General features: G+C 36.7%; 1 pseudogene; it reads left to right on the forward strand.

The window, feature by feature from the left end:
- Positions 1 to 4,200: 4,200 nt before the first annotated feature.
- LOC101008663 lies at positions 4,201 to 22,974 on the forward strand (annotated as a pseudogene).
- Positions 22,975 to 23,338: the final 364 nt, after the last annotated feature.

Consider the following 23,338-nt stretch of genomic DNA (forward strand, 5'->3'; position numbering starts at 1 on the left):
CACACTCTAGAGCTACTCGCCTGACACCTTGTACTGAGATGAACTCATTACAGAAACGACACGTTTTTCAAATAGGTAACATATTTTGCAACCAAATTTGAAAACTGCACAGCTCTAATCTTACTGATAGCCACTATATTTATTTTTCACATACAATTCAGTTTCCATAAAAATAATCTATGTTATGATACAAAACAAATGAATGGTGTTGTAATGTTTTGGACTTTAAAGGAAATTAGTTGGTTTTTTTTTTAAAAAAAAAAAATACCACTATATTACTCTTTGTTCTACAGGAATTCCTTCATATCAAAAAGAAAGTTAAACTTTATTATGTTTAAACTAATGAGGTAATGGGAATATAAATAAGGAAGCTGGTCAAGTACAGTGGCTCATGCCTGTAATCCCAATACTTTGGGAGGCTAAGGTAGGATTATCACTTGAGGCCCAGAGTTTAAGATCAGCCTAGGGAACATAGTAAGACCCCATCTCTGCAAAAAATGTAAAACAAAAACAAAAACAAAACAAAACAAGACAAAACAAAACACCTTAGCTGGGTGTGATAACACACACCATAGTCCCAACTACTCAGGAGGCTGAGGAGAGAGGATCGCTTCAACCCAGGAGTTTAAGGCTACAGTAAGCCGTTATCATGGTACTGCACTCCAGCCTGGGCAACAGCATGAGACCCTCACTCAAAATTTTTTTTTAAAAAAAAAAAAAGGAAAGAGATACACAAACTGGTTTGTAATGAAAAGAAGACAATAAAACTTAAACTTTTCTCATAATTTCTATTTTTTCATCCCACCGAGGCAGCCACTTTGAAGACCAAAATCATTTCTGAACTTTCTGTGATTCATGTCAAGAAAGTACTCTGAATCCATATAAAAAGATAGTAATTTCAATTCGAACTACTTTTGGTACACTATATATACAAACTGATCAATCAGTTAATAAAGTATTTCAAGGTAATATAAAAATTATTTTGTCTAAGAAATTATAGTCGCATACCCTGGAAATCATGCAATCATGATTTTTAACTTAAAAGGGATCTTGTTTATTTTGACTGTATAAAAATAATATATAACAGATTACAATAAGATGAAAGAATAAAATCGCAAATTTTTTTTCAAATTTTAATAGTGAACTGATAAAATATTTTACATTTTATACTATTGCTTACTTTTATTTCTTTATTCCTGGATACAATTCACTACCAGAGAGAGCATAATAATAAACTTCTAAATACATATTCTTTCTGGTTTAATCACTTAAGAAAATATTATTGAATACTACTGTATGTTAAGCAACATCTTATAGACTGGAGTAGATTAAGAGTAAATATCTACTGTTCCATTCCCATAGAGTACTATCTACTGTGTGAAAAATATATTAATCATATTATGGCACAATGTAAGGAAAAGCATAACACACACACACAAAATCTGTGTAGACATATGATGAAATCTGACCTAGACTAGGGGGCAGGGGTTCAAATGAAAAACCTGAGGGAGCAACCCTTTACTTAAAGTCTCAAAGATGAAGAGGAGTTAACTGAGCAAAGAGGTCAGAGCTTTTAAGCCACACACAGAAATACTCTATATTATGAGGAAGTGTGACATTTTTAAGAAAAAGAAGGCCACAGAAAAAAGAAGTGAGCTATAAGACAAGAAGCTGAAATGTAAGCAAAGGACAATCCATACGGGGCATTGTTCTCAGTCCTAAAATATTGGTAAACCACTAAATGGATTTATGCCACAATATTATATAGTCATATGTGAATTTGAAAAGAGTACTGTGACTGTGAAAGAGATACTGTGTTGTTCATCTGGTTTCCAGGCTACGGGACTACCCTATAAAGAGGTTATATTTATTTAGAGTTAAGAGCAGCAGATAATGAGCCAAGTGGATGAAGATGAGAAGTTATTTGATAGTATTTAATAAATTATCACCTATTTTGTAACCTTTTTGATTACATAAGCTTGAATAGAATTAGTTTTTTCCATATGTAATACTATGTATATTAATCATTCATGTAACTTTGATTGATTGATTGGTAAAATATGATAGATGAACATATGAGTTTATCTCCTCTCTCTCACAAACCCATTGTGTTAGTCAGTCATACCATTTTCTAATGTTTCTACTGCTCCACTTTCCAGGCATATGGAACATATGCCCTTCCCCATCCAACTGAAATTAGGCGGCTGGGTGTGGTGGCTCATGCCTGTAATCCCAGCACTTTGGGAGGCCAAGGTGGGTGGATCACAAGGTCAGGAGATCAAGACCATCCTGGCCAACATGGCGAAACACTGTCTCTACTAAAAATACAAAAATTAGCTGGGCATGGTGGTGTGTGCCTGTAATCCCATATACTCAGGAGGCTGAGGCAGGAGAATCACTTGAACCAGGGAGTCAGAGGTCACAGTGAGTCAACATTGTGCCACTGCACTCCAGCCTGATGACAAAGCAAGACTCCATCTCAAAAAAAAAAAAAAAAAAAAGAAATTAGGCATGAACATGTGACTCACATGGACTACTGACAAGACTAGAGAAATGGGTCAATGAAATCTTTTTTTTCATACTTTAAGTTCTAGAATTGCATGTGCATAACGTGCGGAGTTTGTTGCCTTATGCACTTGTGCCATGTGGCGTGCTGCACCCATCAGCTCGTCAGCACCCATCAACTCGTCATTTACATCAGGTACAACTCCCAATGCAATCCCTCCCCCTCCTCCCTCCCATGATAGGCCCGGTGTGTGATGTTCCCCTTCCTGAGTCAAGTGATCTCATTGTTCAGTTCCCACCTATGAGTGAGAACATGCAGTGTTTGGTTTTCTGTTCTTGTGATAGTTTGCTAAGAATGATGGTTTCCAGCTGCATCCAGGTCCTTACAAAGGAAATCTTTGAATATGTGGCAACTAAGGTAGATTTTGCAACATTACCATAAACTACCTAGAGAATGTTGGAAAAAGAACCTGATAAAAACGTTAAACATTTCCAAAATTATGAATAAAATCTTGCCATAGAATTTACGAATGGGTTACAAAATATATATTTAAAAAATTTAAAGTTACTTTAAGCTAACAAAACTGCAACAGCATAATAATTTTGTAGCAATAAAAACAAATTATTAGAACAAATTAATATATCAGAGACACATTGAAGGATGAAGTTTTGGATTGTTACATAACTCACTAGAACTGAATAAGGAAAGACTAAACTAAGTTAATGACATTGGGACACTTGGTTTTCCACCAGAAGTCAGGTATACTTAGATGTCCTACTTATACCATTCATATGCCATGTAATATGAAATAAAGACCTAAACTATAATAATTTTAGCTATTAAAACCAAACTATAAAAACAATAGGAATTCGTTTAACAGATTATGTTTCTGTTCTTAGACAGGCAATATGTTCTAAATAAGATTTAAAAAGCAAAAGACAAAAATAATTCATGTTAGATATTTGATAGTACAAATTATGCAGGCAGACAGACACGCACACACACAGGACAAAAATCTCCATAGAAAAGGATCAAATCAAGAGACATACTGTAGGAAACTACATATAACACAGAAGGAAAACAAAGAGCATTAGAATATTTTTTAAATTTACAAACTAGTAATATATATAAATGATATAAACAAAATTGTTCCAAGAAATACACAAACACACACAGACACACAATCAATAGAAAATTTTAAAATGTTCAAACTTAGAATATTTAGGCAAATTTTAATGAAAACAGTGAGATTCCATTCTGTCCTCACTTCAGAAATCAAGTTTCAGAATAATTAAAAGACATAATTAAAAAATTAATTATTTTAAAATCTCTATTTTTATTACCACATACGTGTGTTTACAAACATGTAGGAAAATGTCTGGAAGGATCTACAACTAACTACTTTCTTCTGGTTTTGAAAAGAAGAAAGCTGTAATGAAGCAGTAGTCAAGTAAGATATTAACCTATTTATAATACTCAATATATTAATAAGAAGATCGTGTTCACATATTTGTAAAAGTATACATTAATTTTAGAAATATAGAGATCTTTATGATTTAAGAGGGAAATGTTGTGTAAGTATGAAGCCACAGTTCATTATTTTTTTGGACAAAATTTTTAACATTTCTGTATTTAAACATCATTTTTTATACAACAGGAAAGTAAAATGTACATTTGTTTTATTGAGTCAGACAATGGAGGTGAAGCTGTTAAGAAAAAATAAACTCCATATGAGGTAAGTTACAATACTTCTATAAATTTGTTTGAACTTTGAGGAAAAAGTGAGACTAAATTATGTATATATTTTCTATAATTATGGTATTTAGATAAGTATAAATGTTATCAATCAATGCTTTCTCTTTAGAATGTCTATTAAATAAATAAATTACTTTATTGCTTCAAATATATTTTTAATTCTTTTTTTGACTGCCATCTCATTATTATTAAATTTTAATACAGGAGAACTTTGTAAAGGAGTTTGTGTCATCATTCCTTTTAGTTAGTTCTATCATTGGAAATAGATTAAATAAAATTTGTCAATTAGAAATTATGAATATCACAAAATGTAATATTTTGGGAATAACTATTAAAATTATAAAGTTCATAGGAAATGTAAAATAGCATTATATTTTTAATTCTAAAAAGGAATTAAAATATTATTTTAAAATTAATGCAATTACTTATACATGTAATTAAGAAATAGTGTAGTTATATTAAAGAACCATAGTATTTCTAATATTTTGAAAGGCATAAGAGAGGTAAAGAAAAGAATTCATAGTCCTTAATAGACCTCTGAAATTCTTTTTTCATTGATTATACTGTACCACAGCTATAATTTCAACTATCTTCAAGAACAGAAAAAGTTAAGTAGAAGAGCAAAGCATGCTGATGTAAAAGCAAGTAACTCTGCAAGCATGCTGATGAACTAACTTGTAAAACTCCTCCTAATGTCAAGGAGAAAAGGGAGGAAGAGGTGACCTAACGCTGGCGAGCTGGAGGGCTGTCTTGGGCCAGTTGGATAGAATAGGCATTAGTCAGCTCTTAGTAATTGTTTTGCAAGTATGTTGACCGTATTGCAAAACCTTCAGATAATTTACAAGACTACAGGCCATCTGGGCCTGGCTCAGCGACTCACGGCTGTAATCCCAGCACTTTGGGAGGCTGAGGTGAGCGGATCACCTGAGGTCAGGAGTTCAAGACCAGCCTGACCAACACGGAGAAACCCTATCTCTACTAAAAATACAAAATTAGCCGGGCGTGATGGTGCATGTCTGTAATCTCAGCTACTCAGGAGGCTGAGGCAGGAGAATTGGTTGAATTCAGGAGGCAGAGGTTGCAACGAGCTGAGATCGCGCCATTGCACTCCAGCCTGGGAAACAAGAGGGAAAGTCTATCTTAGAAAAAAAAAGAAAAAAAAGAATTCTGACATCTGTTTTTGTTTTGTTTTTAATTCGGAAATTATTCTCAGTTAATGTTGTCTTGATATTTCTAATGTAATGTGGGTCAAAATAGCAACTTCTCATCCCATACATTTGACTTAAATATATGATTATGATTTTCTTTGGATCTTGTGATCTGTGGGTATGCTGATACGCCCATTGCAGAGTTAATTTGGCACTGCTAGCACATAATATATAATTTAATGCATCCATGTATTTACTTACATTTTACTTTTACCCTGGAATTACCAGCTTCCTAGTACCCAGTAAATTCTCTAACAACAGTTAAAGAATGGCTTATTTTCCAGTTTCGCAGAGAAATGTCAACTTCTCTATGTTTTTTATTATCTTATATACTAATTCTCTTCCTCTACATGTATCTAGGTTTCTATAGTAAAAGCACTGAACATTCACTTTTATGTTTTTAATAATTATGTATCTGTTTTATCCACTAAATTGTGAGTTTCCTAAAAGTAGATACATAAATTTTTCATTGTTGACCTTAGCCTATGGTCTAAGGGCCTTGTATGAACAGACATTCACAACTATTTGTTGAATTGCATTGGTTTGAATTACAATATGTATTAAAATTGATTTATTTTATATGTATGTATTTATCATATCCATAAACTTGCCCTGAACCTGTCTACATGTGAAGCCACATTCTTGGTGCAGATGATACAAAAACATAACAGGTTCTCTGACATCCAAGGAGATTAACATTTAAGGAAATTGACATTGAGAAACATCAACAATACATGTTTTAATATACTAAAATATAGAAATTGCAATAAATTATGTGCAACTTGCTGTGGGAACATTTTAAACAAATGCTTAACATTTGTCAAGCACTATTTTGACCTATGCACTGTCCTAAATTTATATTTATGCAAATAATACTTGTAGCAACCCTATAAGGAAGATACTCTTAGGATATATTCCTGGTGAAACACTTAGGAAACTGAATCACAAAGATGTTAAGCAATTATCCCAAGTGTCATATAGATCTCATGTGACAAAGCCAGAGTCTACATCTTAATTACTATACAGTTTCACTTTATTACTTGGAGATAGGGGTTAAGGATTAGGGAAGCCTCAAGAAAGATAGAAGGTGGTAGTGAGTCTTGAGTTGATTTTAGAACTATGAGATGACACTTACATGATGAAATAAACAACACCAATGGCTCCTGGGTGAGTGTTGGGCAATTTCCAGGTGGGAGAAACTGTAAATTTAAAAATGTGTCTCCAATCTTGGGTATGAGGAGTATAAAAGTGAGAATGAGCTTGAAAATATAAAAACGATACACATCATAAGCTGAGAAATGAGGAGTCACTGAAATGCTGGATTTGGAATTAAGGCTCTCAAACTTGTTATATAAGCAAACATTTTTGGCTATAAAAGTGAAAACAACAAGCTAGAAAACTGGAAAAAATTGAATACTGAGTTAAAACAATGAAAAGAATCAAAAAGAAGGAAGAAAAACATTGACGCTTCTAGGCAACAAAGCAAACTGTAAGATTATTTTTTGCTAAAAACATCTATATTCCCAATGAAGAAAATGATTTTGCCACAAGCAAAATAAAAAGAATATGAAAGAGGGAGAAAAAAAATTGAAACCTTGAGAAAGCTATTGACACAATTTAACTTTGCTCAGGCTGATGGAGTAAGAAGAAAAGATGGAAAGCATCATCAAGAGACCAAGAAAAAGCTGTGGGAAATTACAAAGAGCTGAAAAAGCCTAGTGATTAATTTCCATCTAAAAGTCTATTTTCAAAAGACACTTCGTTTAGGAAAAGTTCTTTTTATAACCATAGTACTAAAATTTTCTATGGCCTTCACCATTCTGTGACTTAGAAAACATTTAAAATGCATTACTGGGGTTTGCTAGTGGTTTATGGGAGCCCAATAAATAATCTCCCTTTTTCTGAACTAAGTTCTGAACAAATTTAAAAATACAAGAATGAATAAAAGTAGAAGAAAGATTAAAATGTTACCAGGTTAATTTTTTTAAAAAGTTTTCACAAGTTAAAAAAATAAAAAAAGAGACTGTTCTGTAGCCATGTCAACAAATAGCCAAGAACAGTTTCATCAAAAGTTTTATACCATTTTGATATTTCTGTGAATAATCATGTCAACTAGGTTTTGCAACCAAACAGTCAGTATTAGACACTCCCTTCTGAAAATCCGCCAGTCAGGAAAGCACCCTCTACAAATATACATCTGTGACTGCCAGCCTATCCACAACAGTCTCACCTGAGTAACCCCTCCAAAAAATGGCATCAAACCTATAAGCTTTTCAAAATCCACTAATCCTAGCAGGTTAGTACTTCATGCCACCCCAAACACTTGTAACATCAGTACTCTGCTCTGCCTTGGAGCTGTGCCTGGCTAATATATCTTTTCCTTAGTATACCAAGCAATATATTTAAATTTTCTTTTTTAAATTTCAGATATTGAATAGCAGTTTAATCACCTGCGACAAGTCTTTATTATTGAAATATACTATGTTGGAGGCTCTAAGACTGTGTTAGAGTCAATGTCCTGGTAACTGAACCCTATAAACAGGCAGCTATCCCAACTTAAGCATACTAGATTGGGGCAAGTCCCACCACTCTGTAGGGCACAGGAACCTGTCCAGATCTGACTGACAGCAAAGTGGAGTAGAGAGGAAGTACTCTTACCAGCAATTTGTTCCCAAAGAGAAAAAGGTAGAAGCTGAATTGAACATGCCCAGTTTATTTTTCCTAAATTTACAAGTCAGAAAAATGACTGTCCTTTGCCTGAGGCAGAATGATTAAAGAGGCAGAAAAATACCAAGAATGAGTAATGAAAGCAGCAGAAAAAACACTTAGAGGGCATAGGTAGAGCATTTGTCCTATAATAGGTTCTAGCAATTACTTATTGAATATAAAATACAAATAAAACTGCAATAAAAATATGTTAGGTTAAAGATAACTATATATTAAGTGGTATCCTAGACTATTTAGGCTGCCATAACAAAATACCATACACAGGCTAATGTTAACACTAAAAGTTTATTTTCTCACGGTTTGTGGAGGCTGGAAGTCCAAGATCAAGGTACCAGTGAGATAGGTTTCAGTCCGAGGCCTGTACTCTTGGTTTGAAGGCAGCTACTATTTCACAGTATTCTCACATAACCTTTTCTTTCTGAGACCTCTCTCTGCCTCTTTCTATCTCCCTTTTCACGTGAAGTGACCAATCTTCCATGATTAGAGACCCAGCTTCATGATCCCACTTAACCTTAATTACTTCATAAGGACCCTATCTCAAATATAGTCACATTGAGGATTAAGGCTTTAATATGTGAATTTTGGAGGGACACAATTCTGTCACTGCCTCCACCAAAAAATTCATGCTCTTTTAACATGCAAGATACATCCCAAAAGCCTCAAAAGTTTTAACTCAACCTGGCATCAACTCTAAACTCTAAAGTCCAAAGTCTTATGTAAATATTCTTTTTTAAAAAAGTTTTATTTCACTAGTTTTAGGGGTACAGGTGGTCTTTGGTTTCATGGATAAGTTCTTTAGTGGTAATTTCCAAGATTTTGGTGCACCCATCACCTGGGCAGTATACACTGTACCCAATATGTACAATATGTATGTCTTTTGTCCCTCACTCCCCTCCCAAAATTCCCCCATGTTCCTAAAGTTCATTATATCATTCTTATGTCTTTGCATCCTCATAGCTTAGCTCCCAGTTATAAGTGAGAACATACAATATTTAATTTTCATTCCTGAATTACTTCACTTAGAATAATGGTCTCCAGCTCCATCCAAGTTGCTTCAAAAGACATTATTTTATTCTTTTATAGCAGAGTAGTTATTCCATGGTGTATATATGCCACATTGTCTTTATTCATTCATTGGTTGATGGGCACTTATATATGCCCATCATAAATAATTGCAAATATATGGTTGGTTCCATATATTCGCAATTGCAAATTGTGCTGCTATAAACATGTGATGTGCCTTTTTCATATAATGACTTATTTTCCTTTGGGTAGATACTCAGTAGTGGGATTGCTGAATCCAATGAAAGATAGTTCTACTTTTAGTTCTTTAAGGAATCTCCATACATTTTCCATAGTGGTTGTGCTAGTTTACATTCCCACCAGCAGTGTAAAAGTGTTCCCTTTTCACCACATGCATTCTATCCCCTATTATTTTTTAATTTTTAATTACGGCCATTTTTATAGGGGTACAGTGATATCTAATTGTAGTTTTCATTTCCATTTCCATGATAATCAATGATGTTTAAGATTTTTTTCATATATTTGTTGGTTGGTTGTATATCTTCTTTTGTTAAAGTCTCATATAAATATTTTAATCAAATAATGGGTGAGACTCAAGGCATAATTCATCCCGTGGCAAAAATTATCCAGCTGTGAACCTGTAAAATCAGATAAGTTTTATGCTTCAAAAATACAATAGTGAGTTGGGCATAGAATAAACATTCCCAATCCAAAAGGGAGAAATTGAGAGGAAGATAGGGGTGATATGTCCCAAGCAAGTCCAAACCCTAGCAAGACAAATGCCATTAATCTTAAGGGAAAAGAATAACCTTCTTTGGTTTGATGATTTGCCCTTCAGCCCCATTGAGTTGGCATCATCAACCCTATAGCTCTTCAAGAAGTCCCTATCCCTTTGGCTTGGTGGGGCTACCCTTCCCCCATAGCTGTCTGCCCAGCTTTAACTGAGAGGGGGATCCCATCCTATGAAACTGGGGAGAAAGCAGCCTTGTCTTCTGAGCCTTTGATGGGAGTGGCAGCTCTGATGATCTCTGAATTGACTTGTGGGCCATTCTGCCCCTTTCTTGAAGTATCCCTCAAGCATGTTCACAGGCAAATAGCTCTATTGTCCCATTGTATGGAATCTCAGAAGTCTAACAGCCTTTATTCCACCGTGCTTTCTCTGTACTATTTAGTTCAAACTAGCAGTGTATTTGCTGGTATAATCCCTGACGTCTGCTGAGGTGACTGATCACATCTGTGAGTCATACCTATCATATTTTATCGAATGGTTGTCCAGCCACATGCTTAGTGTTCTCTTCAGAACACACTTACTCCATATTTTATAAGATGGATAGGCTGAAAATTTTCTATATGTATGAGTTCTGGTTCATTTTTGCTTAACAATTCTTTCTATTTATTTCTCTACTCTCACATTTTGCTATAAGCTGTAAAAAGAAAGCAAGTTACTCCTTCAACACTGTGCTTAGAAATATCCTCAGTTAAATATATAATTTCATTGCTCACAAATTCTACCTTCCAAAAAACCTAGAACACAAATCAGCCTTATTTTTTTTTAACAGTTTATAGCAAATATATTCTTTCCTCAATTCCTCAATAATCAATTAGCCGGGCTTACTGGCATGCTCCTGTAGTCCTAGCTACTTCCTAGGAACCTGACAGGAAGGTTGCTTGAGCCCAGGAGTTGGAGGCTGCAATGAGCTATGATCATGTCACTGCACTCCAATCTGTGTGACAGAGCAAAACCTTATCTCAAAAAAGAAAAATTTTCCAATAATGTATTCCCCATTTTCCATGTGAGATTTCACCTGAATGATTTCTGGCATTTCTATCAATATTCTGTTCATGATAATATATGTATTCTTTAAGACAATAGAAGCTTTTTCAATAGTTTTCTTCTTTTCTTCATGGGCTCTTTCCAGAACTGACTTTAACATCCATATTTCTACCAATAGTCCCTATGTGGGAAGGTAGGCTTTTTCTAGCACCTGAAAACACTTTGAGCCTCTACTCTTTACTCAGTTTAAAATCACCTCCACAATTTTAGGTAATTGTTACAGCAGCACCCCATTTTACAATACCAAAATTTATTAGTCAGCTGGTACTGCCAAAACAAAACATAGACTGAGTGGCTTAAAAAACATACATTTATTTTCTTATGATTCTGGAGAAAAGAAGATTCTGGTCAGTTTGGTTTCTAGGGATAGCACTCTTCCTGGCTTGTAGACAGTTGCTTTCTTGTTGTGCCCTTCCTTGGTCTCTTTTTGGAATGCATAGAGAGAAAAACAAAAACAAAAAACAAAAAAACAAGCTCTTTTGTGTTTCTTATGAGATCAGGGTTTTACCCTTATTATTTCATTTAATTTTAATTACTCACTTAAAGATTTCATCTCTAAATACAGCCACACTGAGGATTAGGCATCCAACATATGAAATTTGAAGAGATCAAGACATTCAATCCATAATATTTTGATATCTTCTGCCTTTTGGCTGTTGTGAATACTGCTACTGTGAGCATCAGTGTACAAATACCTATCTATTTTTGTCCCTACTTTCATTTCTTTTAAATAGCCAAAAGATTGAATTGCTTCATAATATCATAGCATTTCTTCATTTTTTTTCCAACAATTAACTACCTACTATGCAACAGTCATTATTCTGTGTCTTGTGAACAAGCAACAAACATGATCATGCCTTGGATTCTTTCTTTCTCACCACACTTTTCAACCTTAAATCTGTCTAACTCATCACTACTCATCTTTTCAAAATGCATCTTAAATAACTGCCTGTATTAGTTTGTTTTCATACTGCTATAAAGAACTACCTGAAACTGAGTAATTTATTTTAAAAAAAGGTTTCGTTGACTCACAGGTTAACATTGCTGAGGAGGCCTCAGGAACCTTACAATCATGGCGGAAGGTTAAGGGGTAGCAAGGCATCTTCTTCACAAGGTGGCAGGAAGGAGAAGTGGTGAGCAAAGGGGGAAGAGTCCTTTATAAAATCATCAGATCTGGTAAGAACTCACTCACTATCAATCACAAGAACAGCATGGGGAAACCACCCCCATAATTTAGTTGCCTCCACCTGGTCTCTCCCTTGATACATGAGGATTATGGGGATTACAGGGATTACAATTCAAGATGAGATTTGAGTGGAGACACAAAGTCTAACCATATTATTCCACCCTTGGTGCCTCCCAAATCTCATGTTCCTTTTGTATTTCAAAACCAATCATCATATCAAACCTTCCCAGCAATCCCCCAAAGACTTAATTCATTCCAGCATTAACCCAAAAGTCCAAGTCCCAACTCATCTGAGACAAGGCAAGTCCCTTCTACCTATGATCCTTTAAAATTAAAAGCAAGTTAGTTGCTTCCTAAATACAACGGGGGAAAAAGGTATTTAGTAAATACATCTATGCCAAATGGGGGAAATTGGCCAAAACACAGGGGCTACAACCCCCATGCCAGTCTGAACTCCAGTAAGGCAGTCAAATCTTAAAGCTCAAAAATGATCTTCTTTGTCTCCATGTCACACATGCAGGTCACACTGATGCCATAGGTGGTGTCCCATGGCCTTGGGCATCTCCACTCCTGTGGCTTTGCAGGGTACAGCCCACTTCTCAGCTGCTTTCATGGGCTCCCATTGCAGCTTTTCCAGGTTAACAGCGCAAGCTGTCGATGGATCTACTATTATGGGATCTGGAGGATGGTGGCCTGGTCTTCTTTCCACTGTTCCACTAGGCCATACTCCAGCCGGGCCTCTGTATGGGAAATCAGATCCCACATTTCCCTTCTGCATTACCCTAGCAGAAGTTCTTCATGAGGACTCCACTCCTGTATCAAACTTCTGCCTGGACATCTAGGCATTTCCAAATATCCTCTGAAATCCAGGTGGAGGTTGCCAAACCTCAATTCTTGACTTTTCTGCACCTGCACGTGCAACACCATGTGGAAACCACCAAGGCTTGGTGCTTGCACTCTCTGAAGCAAGGGCCTAGGCTGCACTTTGGCCCCCTTTAGCCATGACTGGGACACAGTGCAGTCCTGAGACTTCACAAAGCAGCAAGTCTCTGGGACCAGCTCATGAAACCATTTTTTCCTCCTCGGCCTCCAGCTCCATGATGGAAGGGGTTGCTGTGAAGACCTCCAACATTCCCTGGAGACACTTTCCCTATTGTCTTTGCAATTAACATCAGGCTCATCATTGCTTATGCAAATTTCTTCAGTCAGCTTGAATTTCTCCTCAGAAAATTTCTCCTCTTTTCTATTTCTCCTCTTTTCTATTGAGGAATTTCTCCTCTTTTCTATTGCATAGTCAGGCTGCAAATTTTCTGAACTTTTAAGCTCTGCTTCCTTTTTAAACATAAGTTCTGATTCCAAACAATATCTTTGTGAATGCATAAAACTGAATTCTTTTAAGAGTATCCAAGTCGCTTCTTGAACAGTTTGCTGCTTAGAAATTTCTTCCACCAGATACCCTAGATCACTTCTCTCAACTTCAATGTTCCACAGATCTCTAGGGCAGCGGCAAAATGCTGCCTATCTCTTTGTTAAAACATAGCAAGAGTCACCTTTATTCCAGTTCCCAACAAGTTCCTCATCTTCATCTGAGACCACTTCAGCCTTGACTTTATTGTCCACATAACTATCAGCATTTTGGTCAAAGCCATTTGACAAGTCTCTAGGAAGTTCCAAACTTTCCCACAATTTCCTATCTTCTTCTGAGCCCTCCAACTCTTCCAACTTCTGCCTGTTACCCATTTCCAAAGTTGTTTCCACATTTTTGGGTATCTTTGTAGCAATTTACCATATTGGTCTGTTTTCATACTGCTATAAAGAATTGCCCAAGACTGGGTAGTTTATTTTCTTAAAAAAGTTGGGGGTTAGTTGACACAATTCATCATGGCTCAGGAGGCTTCAGGAAACTTACAAACATGGTGGAAGTCAAAAGGGAAGCAAAGTATCTTCTTCACCTGGCAGCAGGGAGGAGAATTGCTGAGCAAAGAGGGAAACCACCCCCATAATTCAACTACCTCCATTTTGTCTCTCCCTTGATATGTGAGAATCATGGAGGTTATGGGGATTACAATCCAAGATGAGATTTGGGTGGAACAAAGAGCCTAAATATATCACTGCCTTTTAAATCAATCTCTGAGTCCTCTCAGCTTGCAAAGTCAAGGCCATCCCCTAAAGCAAGAGTGACCAAATATTTCCATTTCCCCAGTAGAACTACTGAGGTTTAAAATTACAAAATTTATAACATCTTTTACTCTCAAAATCATCCCTCTTTGGATGATAGATTTCACAGTCATGTTACCCACAGCCAATTCCTAAAGTGAGACCCTTAAAAAATGTAATACTCTATACTTCTACATGACTATTTTTATTTGTTTAAAAATTTCATGGAATTTTTTTCTCTTAATTAAAGGTCATTATTGCTAAAATGTAAAAAATGTAAAATATAAATAAAGAGTAAGTTCGAATCTAAAAATCTGTGGAAACATTCACAGAAAGTCATATGCAAGAAAAGGAACAATAAATTTCATATGCTTAAGAAAACCAGTTATATCATTTCTCCTTATCTGTCACTTCCTCTGTCTTTTACCTTACTATGATAAGATTTAAAGAGAATGGGTCAGTAACCTGATTTGGGAAGTATCACCTCATTGTTTCATACTATCAGTTATGAAAACAAAATAAATGAGAACTTGAGTCCAGCAACAAAATAAATTTAAAAAATGGACTGAGGAATTTAAATTATATATATATATAAAATTTAAATTTAATTTAAATAATATATATTTAAATATATAATAAATATATATATATAATTTAAATTCCTCAGTCCATTTTTTAAATTTTATATATATATATATATAAAGGAAATACTGTTAGTGTTATACTTTTGGTGAAAAATATCTCTGTAAACTTCGAATTAATTGAAAAAATAATACTAAAGAATCAATATATATGGTAACATAAAATTAGATAAGAAGGAACAAAGTGATGTTTATTTGTGATAACAGCAGTTATTGGAGGCTATTCTGTGCCAAGACATTTTCTCTAAGATACTAGAGAAAACAAGATACCTGGGCTCATAAATGGGTAACAGACATGGAAATAGTCATATCCTATATCATGGGATGAGAAACAAAGAACTACATGTTAGTGTCTGTCTACACTTCAGAAATGCTTCCTAATGTTTGTAGCTGCAAAGCACTAAATTGTTAGTCATATTTAACAAGCAAATTTTGTAGCTCACATTCAAACTGCTACTGTTCAAGAAGAAAGAACATTTCCAATTATTTAAAATAAATTAATTTCTCCTACCCACCATTTATAAATTAGATTCATGGTTCATATACACTCATATCTCTACACATCAGGTTTCTACTGGTAAAGATTTCCTTATTACAAGTTTTCTCTTACTACTTCAGTAACTTAATGCAATTTTATCCTTGTTTCCACTATTCAATCTGATCTACTATATTTAAGCCATCTTAATATTTTATTTGTATTATGTGTTTTTTTTATTCTAATAAGTATTCTTAAATATTCTATGGAAGTAAGAAAGGGCTCATTCATGTAAGGTAAACCTCAGGTAAGGTACAATTTAGATTATATTTTTTACTGAAATTCTTGATTATATATAATGGACCAATAAATGGTGATTATGTGATTTTGTTATTATTAATTATCTTTTTGTTTCCATTGTGCCTTTATCATTTGGAGGCATTGGCTCTATTGTCATTGGGGGCAATATAGTTAAGAGAACTTCCTCAGTACATCAAGGTGACATTTGAGCTTTTACTTTATGACTCAGTTTCCCTACTTATCAACTATATTAATCACAATTTTATAATAAAGATAAGACAATATATATTACTATGTAGTTATATAGTCAATTCAGATGGATATGCCATATAAATTCAAATAAGTAACATTCTCATTATCACTTACATTTACTTGCTCATTTCATAAAAGTGACCCATAGCTTTGTACTCCATGATATGATTTCTCTTGCTATTCTTCCAACTAATGGATGTAGTTGGTACAATATTATAATGTGTTTGTATATAAAAGATCCTATTACATATCATCCTTGAGGGAAATTTTTTGGCATTACTGTTTTCCAAACAATTCCCTCTCATGTAATCTGTTTCACATTATAATGCCCCAGACATATTAACGTGTATTTGTACAAGTTAATCTAATTTTCTTCAGTCTGTCCATATTTTTAGATTCCCATATTCCTTAGCAACAACTCTCAAATGAAATAGCATTGGCAGCATTTTTAAACGATTAATACAAAATTCCAAAAAGTAAGTACCATCAAACTAAAAGAATTAACCTAGAATACTTCTAAATGTAGTACAGATACATTTGTAAATCCATTTAGCTTACTTCCTTTGATAATTATATTCCCGCATAACTTGATATATTCAAAGCAATATTGAATATTTATGAATATTAAGATATCTTAGCCTCTTTGCACTAGCGAGTGAATCTATTTTATCTTCAAACCTTCTTCATATAAATACTTAAATAGAAATTTTATAGGTTTTCTAATTGCTTTTTGTTTTTTGTAGGACTTTCTTATTTTAAAGCAACATAAACCCACTTCAACACAACTTTCAGAAAAAAATAAATTTTATTGAAACATATTAAAGAGAGTGGGAAAAAAACTCAAGAAAAATGAAAATAGAAAGACTTCAAAAATGAAGTAAGCCACCATTACATTAGCAATAGGGTATTGTAATCCTTAAATCTGAAGTGTCATTATTAATGTGTCTCAGGTTCTAACATCACATTTCTGTCTCACTGCAAATTCTCAAAAGAAATAAACTGTTTAGCCCAGCCTGATTACATACCTTTGTCTAATCAAGCATGACCAAGTTGAAAGTGTCATTTGAAAGACAAATATATGGCCAACAGTTCTCCTATTTATGTTTTAGTTTTCTGGTGAAAAGATATATATATATGTATTTAGAATTAGCCAGCTGTATTCAATACAAATGATTCCAATTGTGTTGGCAATATCCAAAGCATTGTAATCAAGAGTCAGTCAAACATATGCCTCCTTCTGTCCTTCTGGCCCAAACAGGGTGTTGACCTTGGCCACATCAGTGTCATAGAGCTTCTTCACAGCCTGCTTAATCTGGTGCTTTTTGGACTTAAAATCCACAATGAATACAAGTGCATTATCTTTTATTTTCTTTATTGATTTTTATATTCTTTATTGATTCAGTGGTCAGTAGCAACTTGATAACGACATAGTGGTCAAGTCTCTTTCTCTTGGGGATGATGTTCCAAGGATATTTGAGCTGCCTCTGGAGCTTCAGTATCTTGGGCCACTGGAAGGTAGGTGATGTGCAGATCCTCTTTATTTTTGTGGCTGTGGACTCCTTTCAGCACTGCCTTCTTGAGCTTCAAAGCCTTTGCTTTCACTTTGGCTTTAGGAGGCTTCAGGAGCTTCTTTCTTCATCATCTTGTGAAAAGGCTCTATATTTTTTTGAGTAAGTGTGTGAGACTATCAGTGAAGAGACTATGGCAGCACCACACTACCAGGCACCTAAAGCTCTCTTATCCCACCCCAAATGTAAATATGGCAAGCTTGCTATCCCATCACAAACGTACATATGGTAGGCTTGAATAATATCATGTAAATATGTTTTTTTCAGCAAATATGAGTTGAACATTTTCTTTGTGCCCACAGCTGAGCAAACAGCAATAAGTAAGTGTTGATTGCCTTTAAATTCTACTGAGATTAACAGAGCATAAATGAGTTCCCTTATCATTAAACAAGAAGATTATTGATTACAAAAAGTGTTGTGAAAGATAGAGAATGGAGAGAAACCAAGATTAAGGCCTTAAATTCCCTTTAAAATTGATAAAAGAGACCTTGGAGGAATCGACCTCCATTCTGAAATGTGAATGAGGAGAAGAAACCAGTTATAGGAGGGAGGAGCCTTTAGGGAAAAGGTTGAAAGGAGAAATAATACATTGTGTTTGCACACAGAAAAGAGGCACAGCAAGAGCTAAGGACCAGCTTGCCCAACATAGTGAGATCCTGTTTCTACAAAAAAATAAATAAATAAAAAATTAAGAATTAATTGGGTTCAGTGGCACACTGGTAGTCCCAGCTACTTGAAAGGCTGAGGCAACAGGATTACTTGAATCCAGGAAGTTAAGGCTGCAGTGAGCCAGGATTGCACCATGGCTGCACTCAGCCTGGATGACAGGGAGCCTGTCCCAAAAAACAAGCGAAGCAGAGAGAGATAAAAAAGGGAGGGAAGGGGAGGGGAAGGGAAGAAAAGGGTGGGGAGGGAAGAAGGGGAGGGAAGAAGGAAGGGAAGAAGGAAAGGAAGAAGGAAGGAAAGAAGGCAGGCAGGTAGGCACTGGCTACAGCAAAATGAAGGACAAAACAGCAGTAGAGTTTGGGAAAGTGAGTAGACGAAATATGGCCTAAGACTTGTAAGCTTACTAAAAAAATAGTTGGGAATCATTCCAAGATGGCTGAATAGGAATAGCTCCAGTCTGCAGCCCCCAGAATGATCGATGCAGAATATGGGTGATTTCTGCATTTCCAACTGAGGTACCTGGGTCATCTCACTGGGACAGATTGGACAGTGGGTGCAGACCATGGAGGGTGAGCCAAAGCAGGGCAGGGCATCACCTCACCCAGGAAGTGTAAGAGGCCAGGGGATTTCCCTTTCCTAGCCATGGGAAGCCGTGTCAGATGGTACCTGGAAAATCTGGACACTCCCACCGTAATACTGTGCTTTTCAAAAGGTCTAAGCAAACGGCACACCAGGAGATTATATCCTGCACCTTGCTCGCAGGTCCCATATTCACGGAGCCTTTCTCACTGCTAGCACAGCACTGCAAGATCCAACTGTGAGGTGCCAGCCTGGCTGGGTGAGGGGCATCCGCAAATGCTGAGGCTTGAGTAGTTAAAAGGTGTGGCCGGGAAGCTCAAACTGGGTGGATCCCAATGCAGTGCAATGAGGCCTGCCTGCCTCTGTAGACTCCACCTCTAGGGGCAGGGTATAGCTGAACAAAAGGCAACAGAAACTTCTGCAGACTTAAACGTCCCTGTCTGACAGCTCTGAAGAGAGCAGTGGTTCTTCCAGCATGGAGTTTGAGCTCTAAAAACAGACAGACTGCCTCCTGAAGTGGTTCCCTGACTCCTGTGTAGCCTAACTGGGAGACACTGCCCAGTAGGGGCTGACTGACACCTCATACATCCAGGTGCCCCTGTGAGATGAAGCTTCCAGAGGAAGGATCAGGCAGCAATATTTGCTCTTCTGCAATATTTGCCATTCTACAGCCTCTGCTGGTGATACCCAGGTAAACAGGGTCTGGAGTGGACCTCCAGCAAACTCCAACAGACCTACAGCTGAGGGTATTGACTGTTAGAAGGAAAACTAACAAACAGAAAAGAATAGCATCAACATGAACAAAAAGGACATCCACACCAAAACTCCATCTGTAGGTCACCATTATCAAAGACCAAAGGTAGATAAAACCACAAAGATGGCGAGAAACTAGAGCAGAAAAACTGAAAATTTTAAAAACCAGAGTGCCTCTTCTCCTCCAAAGGATCACAGCTCCTTGCCAGCAACAGAACAAAGCTGGATGGAGAATGAATTTGACGAGATGACAGAAGTAGGCTTCAGAAGGTCAGTAATAACAAACTTCTCCAAGCTAAATGAGGATATTTGAACCCATCACAAGGAAGTTAAAAACCTTGAAAGAAGATTAGACAAATGGCTAACTAGAATAAACAGCCTAGAGAAGACCTTAAATGACCTGATGGAGCTGAAAACCATGGCACGAGAACTACGTGATGCATGCATAAGCTTCAGTAGCTGATTTGATGAAGTGGAAGAAAGGGTATCAGTTATTGAAGACCAAATGAATGAAATGAAGCGAGAAGAGAAGTTTAGAGAAAAAGAGTAAAAAGAAATGAACAAAGCCTCCAAGAAATATGGGAGTATGTGAAAAGACCAAATCTACGTTTGATTGGTGTACCTGAAAGTGACAGGGATAATGGAACTAAGTTTGAAAACACTTTTCAGGATATTATCCAAGAGAACTTCCCCAACCTAGCAAGGCCAACATTCAAATTCAGGAAATACAGAGAACACCACAAAGATACTTCTCGAGAAGAGAAACCCCAAGACACACAATTGTCATATTCATCAAGGTTGAAATGAAGGAAAAAATGTTAAGGCAGCCAGAGAGAAAGGTCTAGTTATCCACAAAGGGAAGTCCATCACACTAACAGCAGATCTCTTGGTAGAAACTCTACAAGCCAGAAGAGAGTGGGGGCCAATATTCAACACTCTTATGAAAAAAAAAAAAAAAAGACTTTTTCAATCCAGAACTTCATATCCATCCAAACTAAGCTTCATAAGTGAAGGAGAAATAAAATCCTTTACCGACAAGCAAACGCTGAGAGATTTTCTCAACACCAGGCCTGCCTTACAAGAGCTCCTAAAGGCAGCACTAAACATGGAAAGGAACAACTGGTACCAGCTAGTGCAAAAACATGCCAAATTGTAAAGACCGTCAATGCTAGGAAGAAACTGAATCAACTAATGGGCAAAATAAGCAACTAACATCATAATGACAGGATCAAGTTCAAACATAACAATATTAACCTTAAATGTAAATGGGCTAAATGCCCCCAATTAAAAGACACAGACTGGTAAACTGGACAAAGCATCAAGACCCATCAGTGTGTTGTATTCAGGAGACCCATCCCACGTGCAGAGACACACATAGGCTCAAAATAAAAGGATGGAGGAAGATCTACCAAACAAATGGAAAACAAAGAAAAGCAGGGGTTGCAATCCTAGTCTCTGGAAAAAAAACAGATTTTAAACAAACAAAGATCAAAAGTGACAAAGAAGGACATTACATAATGGTAAAGGGATCAATTCAACAAGAAGAGCTAACTGTCCTAAATACATGTGCACCCAATACAGGAGCACCCAGATTCATAAAGCAAGTCCTTAGCAATCTTCAAAGAAACTTAGACTCCCACACAATAATAATGGGAGACTTTAACACCCCACTGTCAACGTTAGATAGATCAACAAGACAGAAGGTTAACAAGGATATCCAGGACTTCAACTCAGCTCTGCACCAAGCAGACCTAATAGACATCTACAGAACTCTCCACCCCAAATCAACAAAATATACATTCTTCTCAGCACTACATCACACTTATTCCAAAACTGACCATATAGTTGGAAGTAAAGACTCCTCAGGAAATGTAAAAGAACAGAAATCACAAAACAACTGTCTCTCAGATCGGGAGGATCTCCATTGACATGCAGGGGACCCTGGAGGACCAGCTCAGCTACCTGCGGCAGTATGAGAAGAGCATCCTCAACTATAAGCCAAAGATGGATCAGCTGGAGGGTGACCACCAGCTCATCCAGGAGGCACTCATCTTTGGCAACAAGCACACCAACTACACCATGGAGCACATCCATGTGGGCTGGAAGTAGCTGCTCACCACCATCGCCAGGACCATCAATGAGGTGGAGAACCAGATCTTGACCCGGGATGCTAAGGGCATCAGCCAGGAGCAGATGAATGAGTTCCAGGCCTCCTTCAACCATGTTGACTGGGATCACTCTGCACACTGGGTCCCGAGGAGTTCAAAGCCTGCCTCATCGGCTCGGGTTATGATATTGGCAATGACCCCCAGGGATAAGCAGAATTTGCCTGCATCATAAGCATTGTGGACCCCAACTGGCTGGGGGTAGTGACATTCCAGGCCTTCATCGACTTCATGTCCCACAAGACAGCCAATACAGATACAGCAGACCAAGTCATGGCTTCCTTCAAGATCCTGGCTGGGGACAAGGACTACATTACCGTGTACGAGCTGCATCATGAGCTGCCGCCTGAGCAGGCAGAGTACTGCATCGCACGGATGGCCCCCAACACTGGCCCCAATTCCATGCCAGGTGCTCTGGACTACATGTCCTTCCCCACAGTGCCGTATGGCGAGAGTGACCTCTAATCCACCCCGCCGAGCCGCCCTCGTCCCATGCGCCATGCCCTGCCTTGCACCTCCACCATCACCCATCTCCTGCCTAGGTTTGGTTTCAGCTCCCAGCTTCCATCGGGCGAGCTGGGGCCCACGTGGTATCCAGCCTCCCTGCCTGGGAAGTGACAGTTTACAAAATTATTTTCTGCAAAAAAGAAAAAAACAGTTATGTTAAAAAACAAAAAACTATGTATTTTATTATAGAAAAAGTATTTTTTCTCCACCAAATGGAAAAAAAGAGGAAAGATTAACTATTTGCACCGAAATGTCTTATTTTGTTGTGACATAGGAAAATAACCAAGCACAAAGTTATATTCTACCCTTTTTACTGATTTTTTTTTTCTTCTCTCTGTTCCATCTGTTGTATTCTTTTCTCCAGTCTCATGTCCACTTTGGTGTGGGAGTTGGGGTAGGGGGTACTCTTGTCAAAACGCACATTGGTGCATGTGTGTTGGCTAGCTCAATTGTCCATGAAAATATTTTATGATATTAAAGAAAACCTTTTGAAATGGCTGTTTTTTAAGGAAGAGAATTTATGTGGCTTCTCATTTTTAAATCCCCAGAGGTGTGACTAGTCTTTTTCTAAACACATACTTCAAAAATTTTAATATTGTCTATAAAAAATATGACAAACTTGGAGAATATGGACAACTTTGATATTGCTTGGCAAGAATGGTATTGAAACAACTACACTCCAAAAAAAAAAAAAAAAAACTGTCTCTCAGACCACAGTGCAATCAAATTAGAACTCAGGATTAAGAAATTCACTCAAAATCACATGACTACATGGAAACTGAGCAATCTGCTCCTGAATGACTACTGGGTACATAACGAAATGAAGGCAGAAATAAAGATGTGCTTTGAAACCAATGAGAACAAAGACACAACATACCAGAATCTCTGGGACACATTTAAAGCAATTTGTAGAGGGAAATTTATAGCACTAAATGCCCACAAGAGAAAGCAGGAAAGATCTAAAATCGACACCCTAACATCACAATTAAAATAACTAGACAAGCAAGAGCAAACAAATTCCAAAGCTAGCAGAAGG

The sequence above is a fragment of the Papio anubis genome, chromosome 9, assembly GCF_008728515.1.
Source record: "Papio anubis isolate 15944 chromosome 9, Panubis1.0, whole genome shotgun sequence".
Lineage (NCBI taxonomy): Eukaryota > Metazoa > Chordata > Mammalia > Primates > Cercopithecidae > Papio > Papio anubis.